The sequence below is a fragment of the Triturus cristatus genome, chromosome 4_2 (genome assembly GCF_964204655.1).
Source record: "Triturus cristatus chromosome 4_2, aTriCri1.1, whole genome shotgun sequence".
In the NCBI taxonomy this organism is placed as follows: Eukaryota; Metazoa; Chordata; class Amphibia; order Caudata; family Salamandridae; genus Triturus; species Triturus cristatus.
Window position 1 is genome coordinate 164,327,903 of NC_140586.1, and position 24,024 is coordinate 164,351,926.

General features: G+C 49.1%; 1 protein-coding gene across 3 annotated transcripts in view; it reads left to right on the forward strand.

The window, feature by feature from the left end:
• The window catches only part of PTGES3 (prostaglandin E synthase 3), a 217,638-nt gene that overhangs the window by 110,338 nt on the left and 83,276 nt on the right, over nt 1–24,024 (forward strand). The gene's annotated exons all lie outside the window — the stretch shown is intronic.

Sequence of the window (24,024 nt, forward strand, 5' to 3'; positions counted from 1 at the left end):
ATAACACATTTTTCTGTTTAATGTCAGTTGTGTTTAAAATGTCCAAATGCCTGACTAGGATTGTGATTGTTGGGGTGAGGGCCCTTCTCAAGCAACAACCAATAACCCAATTTCTATGTAGCTACACTTGAACTGTTTGGATTGCTAGTTTTGATGTGCAATCAAAGGAAGAGCTCCATATGACTGTCACTCCTTCATTGATTAGGATTATGTATCAGTTACCAGAAGTCAATACTAACTTCGGTTGAGACACTGACCTCTTGGGGAGCAGCTCCATACACAAAACAAAGTTTTCCCTTTGGAGGACCAAGTTTCAACCATCTGGAAAGTGTGTCAGTGTCTGAAGAGGTGTCCAAAACTGTTAGTCATATTTCATCACTGTTTGGTTCAGTGGCTTCATGAATTGCAATTGTGCCAAATACAAGACTTCACATGAGGCCACTACAGCAATGTTTGATGGATCAGTTGATCCAGAGGAAGGGGGGGGAAGACCAGGGATGAAAAACAAATTTGACTCCAATAGCAAGACAGGGTAGTCGGTAGCTTGGTGGTACAAGCCAAAACCACCTAATGCAGGGAGTTCCATTTCAACAAGATCCTTCTACCAAGATGATTGACGGATGTCTTATTACTGTAGTAGGGGCACTCACCTTGGGTGTTTGTTCAACACTTGTGGACTCCAAAAGAGAGTTCTTATCAGTTTCTTCTAGCTCCAAGCACTCTGCCAAGATGTCAAGGCATTCCAACCACCTATTTCGTCTTGGATCTTGGTGCACACTGACATTGCCACCACAATTCACGGCTTTGACAAGCAAGGTGGCCCCAGGCCATGACCATAGTTGTAGAATGCTTAGAAAATCTGATCATGGTTGCTAGCTAAGGAGCTCACCATAAAGGCAGTTTGTAGGAAGGTGGCTCTATATAGTACACCAAAACTAGGTACACTGTGCAGTGTCCAGGCAACCCATAATGGTGTACAGAGGCACAAGTAACAAACCATGTGCTCTCTTTTGTAGAAGTGTGGGCAACCAGTTTAGGCTTATCAGATGATATTTGTTGTACTTACAGAGGCAATAAGAGACACGCAATACTGCATACAGTTACTTGCGAGAGGTTTCTGGGGGTCCCCTTCCAGACTTAAGGTGCTAGGGGGCCATGGTCCAAGGGGCCATGGTCCAAAGAACCACCAGCAGTTAGTCTTTACCTGCCCTGGAGTGTCTGGGTGCAGAGGTGCTGGTCTGGTTCGAAGCTTTACGCCCACCAAACAGGGGGGGGGGCTAGAAACAGGCTGCAGAGGGGGACTTGGGGGGGGTCAAGTCCGGTCACTCCCAACAGAGGCTCGGTTTGAGGGTCCTGGGAGCATGGAAGCACATTCTGGTCTCAGGAACCCAGGCTGGGGCACATGGTGCAGAATGGTTAGGTCAGCTGGGCCTATGCGTCTCGGATACTCATGGTTGTCGGTCTCACCAGTCGAGGGGTGTAGAAAGCCACTAGGTGGTTATACCGTGCACAGAGTCCAGAGATTCCCCCAGAAATGTCCATTGCTTAATGCAAACCCAAAGTGCTTGATTTGTCGTAGTGTGAGCGAGCAGCCTTAGACCTACCACGGAGGAGTGTAAGACATTTGTTGTACACACAATGACCAATAAATGACATACAACTCAAAAAGGAGAGCCACACCAATTTTATAACGAAAAGCTTTGAGTTTTATTTTAAGACCAAGATCTTCACAAAAAGGTAAGTACGTTTTTCAGTAAAAATTATTCTTTTAAAAGTCAACACTGCAATTTTCAAGCAGTTCAACGTTATCCTATGGAGGAAAACCATGCGGTTTCAAGGGTAAGTACCCAACTTACAGTTCCAGTCTTCAGGGTTTAAGATCAGTAGGGGCAAGGTATGGGTAAGCACACAGTCTGCACTGCCAGTTGCACAGGGGTGGCCACGTGTAGGGATCAAATTCAAAAGGGAGCCCAATGCCTTTCAATGGAGACTGGGGGTGCTTGGAACCATGCTGCTTGCAGGTAAGTAAATCTGATGCGGGGGGCCAAGCTTGGTGAGTTAGAGCAAGCACAAGAGGGCACAAGGCAGCACCACCAGCGGAACAGGGGCGGCCGGGTGAGGGTGCATATAAAGCGTTGGGCGTCCAATATTTTTCAATGGAGACACTAGGTTGTTAAAACAGGCTGCAGACGTCGAGCCGGAGACTGCACGAAGGGAACCAGCGACAGCAGAGGTGAGTTTAGGTGTAGTGGGTTGTAGGGACAGTCCGTCGAGCTCCGCAGGTACTTTAGGTGCAGAGACGTCCTTTGATACCAGATTCTTTTTACTAGAGCCGTTCGCAGTCGGCGGGAGAGCCTCTGGATTCAGTCAACAAGTGGTGGTGTGGAGTCCAGGAGTTGTTGGCCAAAGCTGGACTTGAGGTCCGGATCGCTGAGGAGCCTTTTCTGGATCGGTGGTCCACCTGTACACGGGCTGGAGGCATCTAATGCGAAGTAGGCAGGACACTCAATTCTGGAGGGCACCAGAGTCCTTTGTGTAGATTTCTTGGACAGATCCACTGTACTCTAGAGTTCCGGTCTTTATCAAAGGTCAGGTAGTCCTCCCTGGGTTCTGAAGGTCGCTTGATGCAGGACAGGCGTGGTCTCCTTTTGCAGCGTCTTTGAAGTTGGATACAGGCTGGTAAGCCTGCGGCCAAGCCAGTACGAGTCTTCCGGCTTCTCTGCACGGAGGCTTTGTCGTCCTCAGGTCGGTAGGAACTAGTTTCCGGGTCTGGGGGAAGCCACCTAAATACTAAATTTAGAGGTGTTTTAAGGGAGTGTTGGGTAGGACCAACAGGCACATTATCTGGGGTGATTACACCCTCAGTTATGCCACCCTCCTGTGGGAGGGGCATAGACTTAGCCCTAGTTCTGATCCAATAAGTCCCCCTATCTTTAAGATGGCCTCCCCCACCTTAGGAGTGGAGTTGGCAGAGGTGGGCACACCGCCTATTCTTCCTAGATTTTTCCATCCAAAGTGGGGGTGTAAACGGGAGGCTGCCATCTGCTTACAGCCGCATCACAAAGGCAGAATGCCTTTGAAGCGTTCCTCTCGAGCCCTGTCCCCATCCTGGGGGAGAAGGTGTGACACCTGCCAGGATGTGTATAGTTTATGGTCCCAGAGAGCAAAATCTTTATGATCCAGAGGTCCAGAAACATGTCTGGTGGCGGCAGGCTGCCTAAAGCTAGCTTGTGGCTACACCAGGGTTGGTAGCTTTTCAGTGGGCACCTCTGAGATGCCCTCTGGGTACATGTTTCAGTAAATCCCACACGGGCATCAGTGTGGGTTTGAGAAGAGTAACTTGATACCAAACACTCCTGTGTTTAGAGAAGCCATCGTGGTGCTGGGGATCCAGAGTTGTCAGGTTTCCAGCCTATGTTCTCTATGGCTTCACTGGCACTTGAAATATCTAAGACTGAACTTAAATATTGTAGGGGCATATCTGATGATGCAGATAACCCCAAACCCAGTGGTATAGTGCTCCCTGCCATAGGGCTGTTAGGACTGCTAAAGGGGTAACTTGCCTATACTTTAGGCAGTGCTAGTTTGCATGGTACACAGGCAGTGTGCCATGTCAACTTTGTTGTTTTGTCTGCACCAGACCAAGCATGCTGCAGTGGCAGTCTGCATGGCCTAGGTGAGGGGTCCTAGAGGGCCCCCTTCAGTCCCAATGCCCTAGGTACTCGGTTAACATTTACTAGTGATTTTCAGGGGCCTGAAGGGCCAATTGTGGATTTTTTTTTTAGGGAAGCACTGGCACAGGGGACCTGGTTTGCAGGCACCCTGTGCTATACAATCAAAACCACATCAAATACCAGGCAAAAGTGAGGGCTAACCATGTCAAAAGAAGCACTTTCTCACCAGGGGACAAAAACAGGTCAGGTGAGCTACTCTCGAAGTGGGTCTCTGTGGTGTAGACGTTCCTCGATGGCTGCACGGTCTTGAAGTCGTCTGAATCTGGTTTGGACCCGAACAGGCTTTGGTTGCTGCAAGAGGTCCGGTACCCCAGGTATTGGTGCTGTGCAGCTCTGGTTGGTCCTAGTGTCTTTTCACTTTGTGGGGAGACTGATCTCACCTCCTGGATTAGGGCGACTTCTTCCTCTGGAGCTGCTGCTTCAATGACACCAGGGAGTGGCAGAATGGTGAACCGTACTTTGGTGTTTGGTGCATGTAAACTGCAAGGGAGTAGCTTCTCTACTCCAAGGGAGATAGCTGGCAATTTGTGAAGTGCTGGCAGCACACTGGAGTTCTTGGCAGAAGCACTGCAGCAGAATGAGTTGGTTTGTCGCGATTGTCGGGGCAGGTGCAGGTAAGCAGGGTTTTGCAGCGTGAATCTTTCTGGATTCACTATGCTGTGCATTATTCCGCGATCTTGTGGTTGGGTCCGGATTCGTAGTCTTTTCTTTGTTTTTTTTTTTTTTTTTTTTTTGTAGCCCAGGTGGGCGTCGACGTACACCATTTGGTGCACCTCCCGTGACGTCGTCGTGCTTCCTGCGGAAGTCCCACCTTTGGGGCGCCATCTTCAGATTCTTTTTTCCGCCGTTGGGTCTGGATCGTCATCGGGAAGCTCCAGAATAACACTCGAAGGAAGAAGGAAGAAAAGCGAGTTTCGTCGATAGAAACACTAGAAGATATCAGGAAAGGAAAAGATTTCATCAGGAGCGCGAAGAAAGGAGGACCAGCGCCCTTTTCTTCGACGGCCTTGGAGAATGCACGCTCAGAGACCCTGAGCGCAATGGACAAGACGCCATTCAAGTTCTGCCCAAACTGCCACCACAAGTTCGCGCAGAGAGACCAGCATCCGGTCTGCAACCTCTGCCTACCGGTCGATCACCAGAGTATCGACTGCAACGCCTGCTCAGCCTTCGCGCCGAAGACACTCTGGGTGAGAGAGCGGCAGAGAAGGGCCAACGCCAGCATGGACGGCAAGGGAAAGCCCCCGACGCTATACGCTCTGGGCCTCTCCTCAGACGACGAGGACAACGTCGCCGAGACAGCCGAAAACTTCACGGTCGTAGAGACCGACAAGAAAAAAGAAGACTAGGTAAGAGAATCGTCGAGCGCAAAACAAAAAGTACCTCGACAACACGAGGGTGACTCGAGAAAATCTGAGTCAAAGTCCACGAAGGGAGCCCCGGCGCCGAAAACTTCGACGTCCAAAGGGGGAACCACGGACAAGAGGCCGAGCGGATCCTTAGATAAGGACTCCCCGGTGCCGAAAGACGCCGAAAGGCAAGGGTCGTCGAAAGCATCCCATGAAACGGGCCGATCGACGCAGTAAGAACGTTCGACGTCGACGCAAGGTTCATCGAAAAGACCCGCGGTCGACGCCGAAAGCATCTCCGAGATGGAGAAGAAGAGGCGGCTCGAGGCCGAAATGGAGAACATCCTTCAAAGAAAGAAGGAGTTCGACGCCAGAATGAAGGAATTCAAGATTCCAACGGTTCCATCAGCGGACGTCGAGGAGGTCGAAGACGAGTTCGACGCCGAGGGGCTGACAAGGGAACTCGAAGAGGAAGAAGAGCCCTATTATGAGGGAGAAGCCGAGGAAGAAGACCAACGGTCGTTCTACGAATCGGCGGCATCTACCAGCAACGACGTCGAATGGCACGATCTCGACACCGAAAACCCGGAGGAGCCCGTGGACACGTACCCTTCGAGGCCTTCGCCACCCGACGACATCGGGGTCTACAATATGGTGGTCAGGAGCGCAGCAATGGCCTTCGGCGTCAAACTCGACGAGGAGAAACCGAAAGCCGATTTTCTCGTCGAGACACTGCTCCCCATCCAGACAAGGAGCCAGTTCCTCCCCATGCTACAAAGCGTGATGAATCAGGGGAGAGAAGCCTTCAAGGAACCTGCAACCTGCCGGTCGATCACGCCCAGGACAGAGAAGAAATATAAGCACTCCTCCCTGGACCCCCCTTACATCAAGGGTAGCGTGACCGCGGACTCCATCATAGCCTCCACGGCCAGGAGAAGGGCCAACGTACCAGCAACTTCGGGCCCCCCCCCGGATAAGGAGAGCAGGAGGATTGACCTCACAGGAAGAAAGGTCGAGAGGAACGCCGCAATGCACTGGCGCATGGCGAATTCAAATGCACTCCTCAATAGACACCAGTACCAGCACTGGGATGAGATGGGGGAGTTAGTAAAGCACCTCCCCGAAGAATTCCGGCAGAGAGCCTCTCACCTGATAGATGAAGGCAAAAACATCGCCAACTCCTGTATAAAGACGGCGTTGGATGGGGCAGAGACTTCAGCAAGACTCATGGCCATAGGGGTCACAGAGAGGAGGCATGCATGGCTAAGAATCTCGGGATTCAAACCGGAAGTGCAGAACAACATCCTTGGCACCCCCTTCAATGGAGAGACACTGTTCGGAGCAACAGTGGACGACAAGCTCACCCAGCTGAAAAAAGAAAACGAGACGGCGAGGTCCATGGGGGCCCTACAGCTAAGGGGAATGAGGCGAGGAAATCCCTCGAAGACCCTACGGTAGGGGAGGAAGCCAGCAGGGGACGTCGCACCAGGCGTTCCAACAAAGTCAGCAGGGTGAAGGTCACGGACAAGGTCAGCAGAAGCAAAACTGGCAATATCAACCTCGGGGCCAGTCCTTTCGCGGGAGAGGGAACGGACGTGGCCAAAGGAGGAGAGGGGGCGAACAACCCTCGACAAAGTGACTCAGCACGCAAGAGGACGCCTACCCTCGTCAGGACCCCAAGGGTGAGGCGCAAAAAAGTGTCATCAGGGGGAAGAGAAAAATCAAGAGCCTACGAGCATACGACACCAGTAGGCGGAAGACTGAGGTTCTACCTTCAGGGGTGGCGGCGTATAACCACAGACAAGTGGATACGGAACGTTGTGCAGTACGGGTACTGCGTAGATTTGGAGAAAAGACCTCCAAACAGGAAACCAAGGGGAAGACTGAGATCGGCCCAAGAACTGGCAATACTCAGAGAAGAAACGCGGAAACTCCTGCAAAAGGGAGCCATAGAGACAGTGCCGTTCAGAGAACGCAACAAAGGGGTCTACTCAAACTACTTCGTGGTTCCGAAGGTAGACGGAGACCTCAGACCCATACTAGACCTCCGTTACCTAAACAAGTTCATCAGAACGCAAAGGTTCAAGATGACTTCACTGCAGGAGGTTCTGCCACAGATAAGAGAAGGGGACTTCATGGTCACCTTGGACCTCAAGGATGCCTATCTTCACATCCCAATAAACAGAAGGCACAAGGGCCTTCTAAGATTCAACATCGAACAAGAACACTACCAGTTCACGACCCTGGCCTTCGGATTAAAATCAGCACCAAGGGTCTTTACAAAATGCCTGTCGGCGGTAGCGGCGCACCTACGAAGGCAGGGAATACATGTCTACCCCTACTTGGACGACTGGCTGGTCAAGGCAAACTCACGCGGAAAGTGCGAGAGGCACGCAAAACGCGTAACAGACACCCTCACAAAACTGGGATTCTCGATCCACTGGGGAAAATCATCGATGGAACCAGAGCAGGTGAAGATTTTCCTGGGGGCAAAGATCAACTCCCGCAACAGTACAGTAGTGCCCAGCGAGAGGAGGACAGAGGCTTTACTGAAGGAGGCGAAGCTCTACCAGAAGGGGCGAGCTCTGACAGTGAGGGCTGTGAGCAAGATGATGGGGATGATGGCGTCCTGTATCCAGCTGGTGCCGAATGTACGCCTGCACATGAGACCATTCCAGGAATGGCTACAACAACAATGGTCACAAGCAAACGGAAGCTGGGAGGATCTAGTGGTTGTTACGCACGCAGTGCAGGAGGAGATAACTTGGTGGAACAGAGGCAACATAACAGCAGGGAGAAGCCTGACACCACCAATCCCAACAGTGACCATTACCACGGACGCATCGCAGAAGGGATGGGGAGCGAACATGGACAACCTCAGAGTGAGGGGTCTATGGGCCCCAGCAGATGCGGTCCGCCATATCAACTACCTCGAGTTGAAAACAATCCTGCTAGCCCTGAAGGCATTCCAGAGGCACCTGTTCAACAAGAGGGTGTTGGTCCAAACAGACAACACCACGGCGATGTTCTACATCAACAAACAAGGGGGGACACAGTCGTTCCCGCTCTCATCCCTAGCTCAGGAGATTTGGAGATGGGCCATACCTCTCAGGATAGATCTACTGGCAATTCACCTTCCGGGGAAGGACAATGTGGAGGCAGACTGGCTAAGCAGGCAGACCTCAGCATCACACGAGTGGGAGCTCAATGGCCAGGAAACGGAGAAACTCTTCCGGAGATGGGGGACTCCCACAATAGACCTTTTTGCAACACGCCACAATGCAAAATGCCAAAGCTTCGCGTCCAGGCAACCAGATCAGCAATCCAAGGGAAATGCCCTATGGATAAGCTGGTCGAGGACATTTGCCTACGCCTTTCCACCGATACCCCTGTTGCACAGAGTGCTCGACAAGTGCAGAACCAGCAACATGACCCTGATCCTGGTGGCTCCGCAGTGGGCGAGGCAGACATGGTTCTCACAAATTCAAGAAATGGCACAAGGCGACCCATACAGGTTCGAGAGGAGGAAGGACCTGCTCTCAATGCAAAACGGAGAGGTCCTGCACCCAGAGCCAGAGACCCTCAACCTGGCGGCATGGCTCCTGAAGACATTGAGTTCGCCCACCTAAGATTGCCGCCGAGCACGATGCGAGTGCTACGGGAGGCGAGGAAACCAACTACACGAAAATGCTACAGCGCAAAATGGAAAAGGTTCACTGTGTGGTGCCGGAAAAAGGGCCTGCAAAACAGAATGACAGACTCAACAGTACTGAGGTACCTCACACACCTTCTAAAGAGTAACCTCTGCTCGAGCTCACTAAGGGTACACCTAGCGGCCATCGTGGCCTACACCAGAGGTGAAAAAGGTGGAAGTTTCTTCAGCTCGCAGGTGGTGAGGAGATTCATGGAAGGAGCCAAAAGGTTGGCCCCCCCGAAAAGGTTGCCGCCGCCGGCATGGAATCTGAATGTGGTCCTGACGGAGCTCATGAAGGCACCGTTTGAACCCATTCACAAGGCCACACTGCAGATGTTGACTATGAAAACAGCCTTTCTGGTGGCCATAACCTCACTACGCAGGGTGAGCGAGCTTCAAGCACTAACGCTGCAGGAACCCTACATTCAGATTCACAAAGATAGAATAGTCCTGAGAACGGACCCACACTTCATGCCCAAGGTAGTGTCGGCGTTCCACATAAATCAGGCTATCCAGATACCAAGTTTCTTCCAAAACCCGACTACAAACGCAGAAAAGGCACTGCACACCCTCGATGCCAGAAGAGCGGTGATGCACTACATTGAGAGAACCAAGGAACTCAGGAAGTCGAAGCAGCTGTTTGTGTCCTTTGCTACTAGCTTCCTGGGTAGACCAGTGACTAAGGGCACCATCGCAAGGTGGATTGCCCTCACTATTCAATTCTGCCACAAACAGGCTGGACAGGAGCTAGCGGAGGGGCCACTGCCCAGTACATATACAGGGCTCGAAAAACCATAAAACGTTCACTAGACCTGCAGGTCTAGTAACTTAATCTAAGTGACCTAACTATAATGCACTTTAACTCCTTCTCTGAAAGCGGAGCATATGTGACAAGATAACAATACATTAAGACTTGTGCTGTAGATACATATGCTTTGCATACTCCTGCCATGTAGTGTTGGGTCCGGATGTTTGCAAGTTTTTGTTCAAAGAAGTCTTTCCTAGTCACGAGGTTAGGTGACTTCTCCTTTCAGTGATAGTGCGCATGGGCATCGACTCCATTGTTACATTTTTTTCCGCCATCGGGTTCAGACGTGTATTGCTGCTCTCCGGTTCAAAACCGTTCTCGGGTTCCCCTCGGCGCTCAATCCACTCTACGGTATGCGTTTCCACTTCTCCGTGTATGGTTTCGACATCGACCTTCCATCGGAAAGCTTTGTGAACATCCTTCGAGGCCTAACTGCGCCCGGTCAGCTCTCCTCTGATGGATTGGACTCAGTTAAATGTCTAGCGGTAGTCGCTGCTCATCTCGGAAGACAACACATTCACGTTTCCCCTATCTAGTCAATTGGCTTATCAAAACCAGCTCTCAATAGAACTGCCTACAACACACAGATCGCAATAGATCTACTTGATCAACTGGGGTTCACATCAATGCTCGCAAATCTCACCTGCAACAGTCACAGATGCAGTCTTACTTAGGAGCCAGTCTAGACAGTCAAAGCTCTAGCTTCTCCCAATGTAGCCAGAATTCGCAATATTCAGGCTGATTCTACAGTTTCAACCCAACCGAGCTTTATCAACCAGTGTTCATGCACCTGCTGGGTTAGATAACGTCTTGCATCTCAATTGTACACCATGCAAGGCTTCACATGCACCCCCTACAAGAGTGCTTAGCACGTCGAATTGGTCACGGGGTCAATTAACCGTTCTAGTGTTGGTAGGTGGCCGTACCCATAGCTCTCTGCAGTGGAGGAACCCACAAAATGTATCAGCAGGCCGGCCATTCATCAACCCTATTCCTCAGATCGTGCTCACAGCAGACGCATCTCTAGCACGTTGGAGGGCTCATCTCAAGGGTTACACAATACAAGGCCTGTGGAGCAACAAGTACTAGACTCTCCACATAAATTACCTAGAGGTTTTAGTAGTTTTTCTGGCACTCAAAGCTTTTCAAACTCCCCTCATCACAAACACTGTCCTAGTCCGAACGGACAACAAGACAGCAATGTATTATGTGAAAAAGCAGGTGGGGGGGAACACTCTATCCAACTGTCAACACTTGCTAAAGCCATTTGGAAGTGGACAATCCATCACAAGATTTATCTTCCGGCAGAACATCTCACAGGAGTAAGCAATCAAATTGCCGACCTCCTCAGCAGAAGGAGACCGCAAATTCATGAGTGTGAACTTCATCCCCCAAGTTCTCCTTCCCTATTTTCAACAATGGGGTTTGCCACAAATAGACCTGTTCGCCACAGTCTAACGCAAAATGCCCAAGCTTCAGCTCCAGGTTCCCACACCCACTTTCAAAGGGCAATGCCCTGTGGATGAACTGGTCAGGGATATTTGCCTAGACTTTTCCGCCTCACCTGCTCATTCGGTGTGGCGTTCGGAAACTCGGGCGAACATCCCTCCAACTAAATGTAGTAGCTCCCACATGCGCCCGTCAACCATGGTACACCGCCCTGTTGGAGCTGTCAATAGTTCCACATCAAAAGGTACGCCTCACATCCAGTCTCCTCACTCAAAACCATAGAGAATTCAGACATCCATATCCCAAGGAACTAAATCTAGCGATCTGCCTCCTGACATCCTAGAGTTTGGTTATTTAAATTTACCACCAGACTGTGAATATTCTAAAAGAAGCAAGAATGCCTTCCACCAGAACTTTCTATATACCAGAACTTTCTATGCAGCAAAATAGAAATTGTTTGCTTTATACTGCAATAACGCAATCAATCCTTTAGATGCTTCCATACAAAACCTTATCGGTTACCTGTGACACTTACAGTGAGCAGGACTAGCGTAGAAGTCCATTTGTTTGCAACATCTATCACCTAGCCACAGCTAAGGTGTGCATAATTAGACATTGGGGGTTCACCTGACATAATCGCATGACGAACGGCAAGCAGGGATGCATGGACGTAAGGCACTCTGGCCACAGCTAAGATGTGCATACTTAAACACTAGCTGCGTCATCAGATGACGGATGGCTAGTGGAGGTTCTTTGCCTCCTGTTATCCTAGGCACATTACTATGACATTGGCGTTCATACTGCGTCATCAGATTGCTTATGGAGATGTACTTAATGACGGCTCATGATAAGATTATATGTAGCCTCTTGAACCAGATGTCTCCATTACCACATATTTCAATACCTTTTCTGAGGGTTAGCGTTGCTGTCTGGTGATGGCTTCAGGTCAGTGCTTGAAATGGAAATCTAAAATTAAAGGTACTTACTATACCAGGGTATCTTGTAGTTGGTAATAAACACTGGTACTTTCCTATTTAAAGTATTGCACCCTTGCTGACAAGTGTGGTACCCTCTCATTGAAAGCATTGCACCCCTGCTGAGAAGTTCCCCACTCAGGCCTTAAGCACAGGTAGATAACTATCTCTGGCTTCGCATGTATTACACGTCACGTCGGGGACCTCTGCCCCTCTTATCACCTGCTTCTTTTGAGCCGAGAGGGGCACATCACCTGGGTTTAAAATAGCCTTTGTTACTGGCAGATGTGTTGTGGATGCCACCACAGTGTCTTGTACGCTGTTCAATACTGCAGCCTATTAGCCCGAGGGGGCACGGTGCTACCAAACTCTACATCTCCCCTCGCTCTGCCTGGCGGTGCTACATGGGAAACTGGGTGCGGTGTTGTATGGTATTTCAATTGTATGGATATAGTGCCTACTACCCACGAAGTCGTTGAAATGCAAAAGACTGCTCCCTGGCAAAGGGGAGCATTCCGGTGGAGTAAACTGGGGTGGGGAGGTGGAGGTGGGTTAACACTTTGAAGATCACTATTGAGGCAACAAGAGCCGACCACACAGGATTCACTTATTGTGAATGCTACTGGCGCGTCATTCCCAGCTTTAACTGCCACCCAGCTAGACCATGGTATTTATATTTCCATTTCATTTTTATAGCGCAAACTCTCCTATCGAGGTTTCGGGGCGCTGTACAGTGTATTGTAATAACAGAAGTAGAGTAAATAGTGTGTTTTTAATATTATCTAAACCAGAATGTCCCCCTTTCTTAGATTTTGGGCTTTGCCCTTTCATTTCAAGTGCCTGTGGCGAGGTCGGTGGGCTTGTCACGACCCTGAGTCTCAGCTGCTCCCGGCATAAGACACAGCTAGGCACTGGACTTCTGCTGCTCTAGCGCCTACCTATCCTTGTTGTGCTGTCGTGGAAGTAGGTGCTTGTTTGCGGCTGCTGAGGGTGGCGCCATCTGATCCGTAGAAGCCTTTTTAAAACAACCAGGATCTTTGCGCCTTTACTGAGTAGTTATTTGATGCCCCACAAGCCCGGCGAGTTACTTGAATTACCCCCAAGATTTTGTGTGTTTCTGCAGTGTAATAACAAGGGGAATAAAGGCTTCATTTAAAAAAAAAAAGCATTTGCAATGCAATAGGTCTCGTATTTACGCGAATTTGAGCTATTGGCATTGTAAATAACAATGCCTTTTATTTATGTTTTGGTTTTTAAAACCTAAATAAAAGCCACTGTCATTTAGCGTAAGCTGTGGGGTTGTATCTGCTGCACGAATTATTGCACAGTTATTCCTCATCACACACCCTAGCACCTTGTCTTTTTGGGTCTCTACCCACCTCTATTCTTCTTCACATTTTCTTTTCCGAGTGGTGGTAGCTGATGATGAGACCTTGAGGTAGCAGGTGAGTACCTTCCTGCTTTATCCTCCCTGGTGTTGCTACCATGAGGCACCACCATTCCATCTTCACATCTTTTTCACCACATTAGGGTTTTTAGAGACACAGGTCACTGGTTACATAGCTTCTAATTCTCATAAATTTTTCTCTCTTCCTTTGTTGGTGATCCGTTCCTACAGGAGTACAGATGGTGTAACCACTGGCTCAATAGATTGTCTAAATATATGACAACTATGTTAGGAGTACGAGCTGTGATATCACCGTGTGAACAGGTCATTTACGGAGTACAAGTCTCAGAGTGGGGGAAGACCTCTTTACTGCCCCTATAGCTCCTTATTGTGTTTGGTCTGGTTTTAATCACCATACGGTTATAACAACATACAAGAAAGGTCAGACACACATCCCTTTTTTCAAACTACCAGTAGTCGAGGACTTTCTTGAATGCTTAAAGAAAGCCTTTCCTCCTATAATAATATCTTCTCCTCTTTGGCACTTCACCTTAATGCTATCTAAATTGAACCCTTCGTTTGAACTTGGAAAATGCCCTTCCTTGTTGCCATGATCTCTGTAGTCTGTGAATTACAAGCTGTATTGGCTGACTTCAAGTAGTGTTAACTTTGCTCTTCTTCCAAACGCAGTCTCTGTATTTCATACCAGGCTATTCCTCTTAATGTATTTTTCGTCTTTTTATCTAGACAATACTAAACCAATAAGAAAGTTCAGCCAGCTCTTTATCCATTATGAACCTATAAAGGCCTACTTGGCAATTTTGAAACCAGCCATCTCCCAGTGGATTGTACCAAGTGTTTCTTTATGCAACTGATTGGTAACTAAATCTCTCTTTGCAAAGCATCAAGAGCATTCCATCAGGGAAAGTGACAACTGCCTGATTTTTTAAAATTATAAAAAAATAAACCATTCCTCTTGCTAAAATATTTAAGTTCGAGGAATGTGGGCTGCTGAATTCATATCTGTGCATAGATCGCAGCCTAGTGTTGGGTCCGGATGTTTGCACGTTGTTGTCCTGGAAGAGTCTTCGAAGTATCCTGAGATAGGTGACTCCTCCCCTGGACCACAGTGCGCATGGGCATCCTCTCCATCCTCAGATTGTTTTTTTCCGCCATTGGGTTCGGATGTGCTTATCTTGACTCAAGTTAGGAAAATTTAGTTTTCAGGCCAAAAGGCCTTTAGTTTCGTCGGTACTGTTCCCGATCGGTATCGACAGTTTACTAGCTAGTTTAGCGACTTAAACAACTTTTTCGGAACCATTATATCCGACCATCGACCCGACATAGACGATGGAATCGAGGACCCCATTCAAGCGGTGTCCTGTTTGCCACGCCAAATATCCCCATATCGACGTCCACCCGGTGTGCAACAAATGCCTCTCACCGGATCACGACGAATCGAAATGTATGGCCTGTGCACGATTCAGATCCAAGAAGACTCCGGAATCGACGAGCCGCGAGACTTGAAGCGCAGCAGGCGGCACCGGCCCCGACCAACATCTTCAGCACCGAGGACGAAGATGTTGAAAGCGTGGAAAACATACCCTCCAGCCCCGCTTCCGAACACGGTTCCTGGTCGGAAGACGTGGATGAAGAGCTTTTTCACAGGGAAGAAGCCGACGATGAGGTAGGAGACTACGATGAGGCCTTAGGGGCCGAAGAAGGTAGCTCTGGTGACGAACAGGGCCTACCCGTCCAAATGGAGGATATCCCAGAGCGTCAGTCTACGGCTCCGGTCGAGGGATCGCCTTCGGGCCTTACCCAAGATCAATCCCGCAGTCCTCCGGCCCCGCCCTCTGGCCCGGCCTCGGACACCCAGAGAGAGCCATTATTACCCAAAAAGACTGGTTTCCCTTCCACGAAACCGAAACCAATCGTCGCACCGGTTCCACAGAAACCGAAAGTGAAAATAACATTGGTTGGCTCGAGGACCACCACACCTTCGACGCCAGCCAAAACCGTCGGCTCCGACCGCACCAAAAGGGACTTCGGTGCCGAACTCGCTGCTGCCGATGTCGGCGCCGACCCAAAGAGAGGCCATCGGTACCGCCAAAGCGCCTCGGCCCCCGGCACCGAAACAATCGGCACCGACCACCAAGGTTAAAATGGCCGCTGCATCGCAATCCACCTCGAAAGCAGCGACTACGGTACAATCATCGACGCCGTCAGCGGCTACTACCTCACCTCGGCTCGATGACCCTGTGGCTCCGAACAAGTCCACACCTACCTCTACGGAACCACTCGGCGCCAAAGAACCGTCGCCGTTCCAGGTGCGACAAGTTGCAGCGTCCTTGCAACGCATCAGAGAAAAGGCAGCCCTCCAGGCCACTTCGGGCTCCGAGCCAAAAAAGGCTCAAAAGGCACCTTCGGCACCGACCAACATCACCTTTGGCTTGCCGCCATCCACGGCGCCGAAAATGTTCCACATCAGAACACGTGTCACCCAGACAAGGTCCCCATCTATTGAACGCTCCATCTATTGAACGCTCTCCTACTGGGACATCACCGTCCCACTTCATCGACGCCGACACCGGCAGACTCATGCTCCGAAAGAGAAAGATCACTTCCGAGCAGGCTTTGGACTCTTACAGGATCCCGCTAAAGCAGAAACTGCCAGTGGAATCGGAACCGGTTCTTTATGAACGCCTCCACACCTCTTACCCAGAACCACAGTCCTTTTCCCCAACGCACTCCGACACAGACGCAGTGGAGGAATATATGGGTGACGACACCTCCTACCCCAGGGATATAGACCCTGAAGGCCAGCAGGACCCTGATCAAGTTTGGTCTGACCCTGTGGACCCAGGTGCCGCTCTGGATACACAGGACACACAGCTCTATGGCGCAAAAACGTCTCCCACAGAGGACACTGCTGCATTCAACGCCCTCATTGAACGTGCCGCAGCCAATCATGGAGTGCAACTCCACTCAGACACAATCGAGGACGATTTCTTGGTGGACACTTTCGCATCCTCAGAGGACTGTAAAGACTCTGCCCATGTTGAAAGGTGTCCTCAAGCCAGCAAAGGACATTTTCAAAGAAACCACCAGGGCACGAGTAATAAACCCCAGGATCGAGAAGAAATACAAGCCCGCACCTGGGGACCCTACGTACATTAGAGGCCAGTTACCTCTGGACTCCATCGTAGTTGCTAATGCTCGCAAACGGGCACACTCGCAGACAACTGGTGATGCTCCTCCCCCGGACAAAGAGTCCAAGGTGCTAGAGACCTCCGGCAAAAGGATTGCAGCCCAGGCGGCAAACATATGGCGCATTGCCAATACACAGGCGCTCCTAGCTCGCTACGATCGCTCACACTATGACACCTTAGAGACCCTACTCCAACATCTCCCAGACGAGTACAAAGAGGCAGCGGAGCTCCTCATCAGGGAGGGACAACTTTTCACAAACGCATCCATTAAGTGTGCACTGGATGCCGCCGACACTGCTGCAAGAGCAATAAACACCAGCTTTCTGCTAAGACGACACGCCTGGTTACGAATCTCCGGGTTCAAACCTGAGGTTCAAAATAACATCCTCAATCAGCCTGTCAACCCAGACTACTTATTCGGACCAGAGGTTGACACCACCCTAGAAAAAATAAAAAAAGACAGACACTGCAAAGTCAATGGGGGCTCTGCAGACGCAGACATTTCGTAGTGGCTCCTTTCGTCGCCCCGGAAATAGAGGAGCAGGTAGAGGACAGGGGTCACAGCAAACCTACAATAAAGGGGGCACACAAAGTACCTATGATAAAAACACCCGAGGTGGATATCGTGGCTCCAGCACAAAGGGCAGAGGACGCGGTTACGGCAATACCAGGTCCTCCCCCAAAAACAAACAGTGACGCCCTCTCCCTTCCCTCCGACCACATAACACCTGTCGGGGGAAGACTCCAACGATTCCTGTCCACGTGGACTACCATCACCACGGACAGGTAGGTCAAAGATGTTATCCAACACGGTTACTGCCTCGAACTAACCTCCACTCCACCCACAATACCGCCAAAGCACCGTCCTATGTCCTCAGAGCACTTAGCGTTATTACAGCAGGAAGTGCTAAGTATGCTGCAAAAAGGCACAATAGAGGTCGTGCCCGTCCACCAGCAGGGGACAGGGGTGTACTCTCTGTACTTCTGAATACCAAAAAAGGACGGGTCACTCAGACCTATACTAGACCTGAGACCCCTCAACCACTACATTCTCTCAGAGCATTTCCACATGCTCACCCTACAACAGGTTCTCCCGCTGCTCAGGCAGGGAGACTTCCTAGCCACGCTAGACCTCAAAGATGCATACTTCCACATACCCATACACCCGTCACACTGAAAATATCTCAGGTTCACTATTCAGGGGCAGCACTACCAATTCAAAGTCCTTCCCTTCGGCGTGACAACAGCACAAGTGCCTAGCTACTGTAGCGGAACATCTGCGGAGGCAGCACATACACGTCTACCCTTACCTGGACGACTGGCTCATTCAAGCAAAGTCGGCCCAACAATGTGCCAGCCACATGTCCCGCACCATTCACCTCCTTCACAGTTTGGGGTTCTCACTAAATTACTCAAAGTCCCATCTCCAGCCCGCACACGTACAACAGTACCTAAGTGCGACCATAGACACTCTGGCGGCCACAGCTCAGCCGAATTTAGTGAGACTCAACAGCATGCAAATGCTGATTTCCAAGTTCAAACCACAACACTCCCTTCCCGCGCGAGTGTTCATGCAGTTGATAGGCATGATGGCCTCCTGCATTTTCATAGTCCCACACGCGAGACTACATATGCGCCCGCTTCAGGAGTGCTTAGCACGTCAGTGGAATCAGGCTCAAGGACAGTTGAAAGACCTAGTGTTGGTGAGCGGTCGGGCATACAACTCTCTGCATTGGTGGAATCCACAAAACCTTTGCAAGGGCCGACCGTTCCAAGAGCCTGTTCCACAAATAATACTGACAGCGGACGCGTCTCTCCAGGGATGGGGAGCTCATGTACTCAACTACACAGTGCAGGGACTATGGACAACACAACAAAGGAAGATGCACATCAACATTCTGGAATTGATGGCGATCTTCCTCGCAATGAAAGCGTTCAAAGTACACTTGTGCAACAAAGTCGTGTTGATCCGGACGGACAACATGACTGCCATGTACTACATACTGAAGCAGGGAGGAACACACTCTCCACAGTTGTCATCTGGCTCAGGGCATGTGGAAGTGGGCCATTAAGAGGAACATGTTCCTCATGGCAGAACACCTCCCCGGCAAGGACAACCAGATGGCGGATCTGCTCAGCAGACACAGCCACCAGATGCACGAGTGGGAGTTACACCCATCAGTACTCCAACCGTACTTCCACCAGTGGGGTCATCCAGAGATAGACCTATTCGCCACAAGCGAAAACGCAAAATGCCAAAGCTTTGCCGCCAGGTTCCCACATCCGCAGTCGCAGGGCAATGCGATATGGATGAACTGGTCCGGCAGATTTGCGTACGCTTTTCCCCCAGCACCACTAATACCGCTGGTGGCACGCAAACTCAGACAACACTGACACTCATCCTGGTTGCTCCAAAGTGGGCACGCCAGCCGTGGTACACCACTTTTCTCGAACTTTCCGTGGTGCCGCATCAACGGCTGCGGGTCAAACCCAAACATTTGACGCAGAACCATGGAGGGGTTCAGCACCCAGATCCGCAACAGCTGAACCTGGCAATCTGGCTCCTGAAGTCCTAGAGTTTGGCTACCTCAACCTGCCACCTGACTGTATGGACATCATTAAGGAGGCCAGGAGACCCACTACCAGAGCTTGCTATGCAGCCAAATGGAAGAGGTTCGTCATTTATTGCAATAATAATGACATCACCCCGCTAGACGCATCCATCCAAAACATTATTTGTTACCTATTACACCTCTACCGATGCAATCTGGCGTACACCTCTATACGTGTCCATTTGACCGCAATATCAGCCTATCTACAGACCAGGCAGCACCTCTCTATTCAGAGTGCCTGCCATCAAAGCATTCTTGGAAGGACTCAAACGAGTCATTCCTCCTAGCCACCCACCAGCCCCAATGTGGAACCTCAAGTTGGTCCTCACACGCCTGATGGGTCCACCCTTTGAACCTCTACACTCATGCGAGATTCAATTCCTTACCTGGAAAGTAGCTTTCCTAGTAGCGATAACTTCTTTACGAAGAGTTAGTGAACTCCAGGCACTGACCGTCCAAGAGCCATTTATACAAGTTCACGCCAACAGGGTCGTACTACGTACCAACCCCAAGTTCATGCCCAAGGTGGTATCGCAGTTCCACATGAATCAGACTATTGAACTGCTGGTTTTCTTTCAAAACCCACAGACTGTCGCTGAAAGGGCACTCCATACCCTAGATGTAAAGAGGGCCCTCATGTATTGTATCGACAGGACCAAACCCTTTAGGAAAACACAACAACTTTTCGTTGCCTTTGCCCCACACCACAAAGGTAACGCTATCTCCAAAGCAGGTATAGCCAGATGGATCGTTAAATGTATTCAAATTTGCTATCAAAAGGCTAAACGCACTTTAACAATTCCCCCACGAGCCCACTCAACACGTAAGTTAGGGGCCTCCATGGCTTTCCTAGGAAACATTCCTTTGCATGATATATGTAGAGCAGCCACCTGGTCCACTACACATACATTTACCAAACACTATTGTGTAGATGTACAATCAAAACAGCAGGCAGCTGTAGGACAGGCTGTTCTCAAAACTCTTTTTCAGACCGCTGCAGCTGGCACTGGTAGCCGCCGCTAATAGAGGGCACTTCTATGTATTCTATGCACAGATATAAATTCAGCAGCCCACATGCCTCGAACTGAATATGCTACTTACCAGTGTGCATCTGTTCTTGGCATGTAGGGCTGCTGACATTCATATCGCCCTCCCTCCTCCCCGGCGCCTGTAGCAGCTGCAGCTCTCAGAATTACTGTAAAGCATGGTCATCACTTTCTGGATCTACTCCATCACTGCCACAATGGCGAAAAACAATCTGAGGATGGAGAGGATGCCCATGCGCACTGTAGTCCAGGGGAGGAGTCACCTATCCCAGGATACTTCGAAGACTCTTCCAGGACAACAACGTGCAAACATCCGGACCCAACACTAGGCGGCGATCTATGCACAGATATGAATGTCAGCAGCCCTACATGCCAAGAACAGATGCACACTGGTAAGTAGCATATTCACTCCCTGTCCTTAATAACCCAGAACCATGGAGAGATCAGACACCCAGATCCAGGTCAACTGAATCTTGCGATCTGGCTCCTGAAGTCCTAGAGTTCGGTTAACTTAACCTGCCACCAGACTGCATGAACATAAAAGAAGCCAGAAGACCTACCACTAGAGCTTGCTATGCTGCAAAATGGAAAGGATTTGCCATTTACTGTACTAACAATGATATACACCCACTGGATGCTTCCTTCCAGAACATCATTTGCTACTTACTGCACCTGCAAAGATCTAATTTAGCATATTCATCCATACGTCTCCACCTAGCAGCATTAGCAGCCTACTTACAAAATCAACAGCACTTGTCACTCTTTAGAGTCCCTGCGATCAAAGCGACCATGGAAGGACTTAAAAGAATTATTCCTCCCAGATTACCACCCCCTCCAGTGTGGAATCTAAACCTTGTTCTTGCTAGGCTCATGGGACCCCCATTTGAACCTCTCCATAAATGTGAACTACAGTTCCTCACATGGAAAGTAGCTTTCCTTATCGCTATCACATCCCTCAGTAGGGTGAGTGAAATCCAGGCTTTAACCATACAAGAACCATTCTTGCATTTACACCGTAACAAAGTGGTTCTTAGGACAAATCCGAAATTCCTTCCAAAAGTCATATCTCCGTTTCATCGTAACCAATCAGTAGAGTTACCATTGTTCTTCCCAAACCCACACTCGGTAGCTGAAAGAGCTCTTCATACCTTAGATGTTAAGAGCCCTTCTTTACTACATTGACAGAACCAAATCATTCCGCAAAACGATTGTTTGTAGCTTTCTCTCCACCACATAAGGACAACCCCATTTCCAAATCTGGGATTGCTAGGTGGATAGTTAAATGTATCCAAATATGCTACCACAAAGCTAAACGCACACTAACAGTCCCGCCCCCTAGAGCGCATTCCACACGCTAAATAGGGGGTTCCATGGCATTCTTAGGAAACATTCCCTTAGACATTTGTAAGGCAGCCACATAGTCTACAACACAAACCTTCACTAAACGCTATTGTGTTGATGTGCAGGCAAAGCAACAAGCTTCTTTGGGCAAAGCTGTCCTTAAAACTGTATTTCAAACTGCTGCAACCGATACAGGTTACCACCGCTAGGGGAGATACTGCTATATAGTCTATCCTAGTGTGTGATCTGCAGCTCATATGCATCGAACGGAATATGCTACTTACCAGTATGCATCTGTTCTTGGCATGTAGAGCTGCAGATCCACACGCGCCCACCCATCTCCCCGGGACCTGTATCTGTTCCAGCATGGTCTTCCTTGGACATCACACATGGACATCTCTCTCTCTCCTACAAACTCCAACATTTCCCATCATGGCAAAGTTAGATGGAGTTGATGCCCATGCGCACTGTCGTCCAAGGTAGGAGTCGCCCATTTCGTTACCACAAAGACTTCTTCCAAAGACGACAACAACCTGCAAGCATCCGAGCCCAACACCAGATGGCGAACTTCTATCCTAGTGTGTCGATCTGCAGCTCTACATGCCAAGAACAGATGGATACTGGTAAGTAGCATATTCCTTTCCACACGTGGAGAAAAATAACACGCATAGCAACAGCACCATAAAAGCTATTGTCTTACATTTTAGTGTATCATGAAGAGAAAGTGGTGCAAAATGTTATTGGAAATGGTTACATTGCTTATATTTACAGTAGTTATAAGTTGTAATCACAAATCTAAATTATTTTAGTAAAATTAAGTTTAGAAATTTTCATGCATGTATGTTTGAGGAACATTTGTGGTAGTAGGCCATATTTAGCCTTGGGCACGGACGATTTTTGTTTCTTTATTGAAATGCTTAATTTATTTCATTAAATTTAACTCGTAATGTTGAGTTTATTTCATGCAAAACTACCAATTGCCTTTAAATGCATTTATTCAAAACACTTACAAAATGTCTTTTAAAAACTGTAACTTTACACTGTAATGTCTTTATTCGTTGTTTACATTTTATGTTGATATATTTGCTGCGAACATTATCCTTTACTGAGACATAGAATTGTTTTTTACCCTTTAGAAATAAGGAATTATCTACCATCAAAACCACAAATGTGTCTCCGAACGAAAGAATTAGTAAAATAATGTATAAAAAGGAAAAACAGTCCTGCCGTTCATCTTGTTTTTTATCCAAAACAATAAACCAATATTTCTAAACTTTCAAGACTTGTGGCTTTTAATACAAGTGTGTAAGTTTGCTGATCTGTGCCTTTCTCAGCCAGCCCAGGACTTCTGTGCCCGGGCTTTAGTCTATTTATAACCCTGCACATGGACTCCTAAATCTTAGAGACACCATGTTTGAACCTAAATCTGTCCCAGCATGCCCCACATCAAATGGGTATTTTTGTTGAAATTCTGTTTATTAAAGTCAAGCACATTATACTTATACATTGCTGCAGTGATTAACAAGTAAGGATCAGTACAGAGTAGGGTGGAAAAGATACCAGGGAAGCAGGGTTTTACCCAGCCAATAAAAAAGAAGACATCAAATACCCTCCACATCACAAACCTGGTGAGGCAACGTAGGTTTTAGGACAGAATCCTCCCGGGATGCAAGCAACAAGGCCAAAGGGCCAGAGTCTATTGAGGGCCCATGAAAAGGGTCGATAGAAGGCTGCTTGTAAAAAATCTGAACATCCAGTAAAAGGAAAGTCAATATAGCTATTTGACTGGGCATGAATTATAAATCAAGCGACTAAAACTTTGATGTCCCAAGCGTTACGCCCACCCAATGAGTAACTATATCACTTTGCAGCAATTAAACACAAGCTATGTTTTACAGAAGAAAAGAAGAAACCCAAACTAAACCATCCCCAAGGGGGGAGACAGAGAATGTAGAGCATTCCCCATTAGGTGGAAGTAGGGCGGCTCGGGGAGTCCGACGCCCGACCCAGAGAGATAGGCACCAGGGAATCCTCAGAGTTGCAAGGTGTGTAACCTGGGGGGCATTAGGCGGGAGTGCTCAGTTTTAGTGAAATGTTGAATACGTGGTTGCCAGACACGGTCAAACCTCGTGTTGGTGTGGTTAAGACTCGCTGTGAGAAGTTCGAGGGCCAAGATTTCCCACAGTCTCAGAAACCAGGTCACTATGGAAGGGGGGTGAGGCTTCTTCCAGATGGCTGCAATGGACTGCCTTGCTGCTCCTTGTAAATGGAGGATCAGGTGCCACTCTGCTATGGTCATAGCTTTAAGCGCCTGGTTTAATGCTCAGAAGCGCTAAGGACGGGTCCGAAGGGATCGGGAACCCCACCACGTCTTTAATATGGCTGAGGACTTCCTTCCAAATCAGTGTGAGGCCCGAG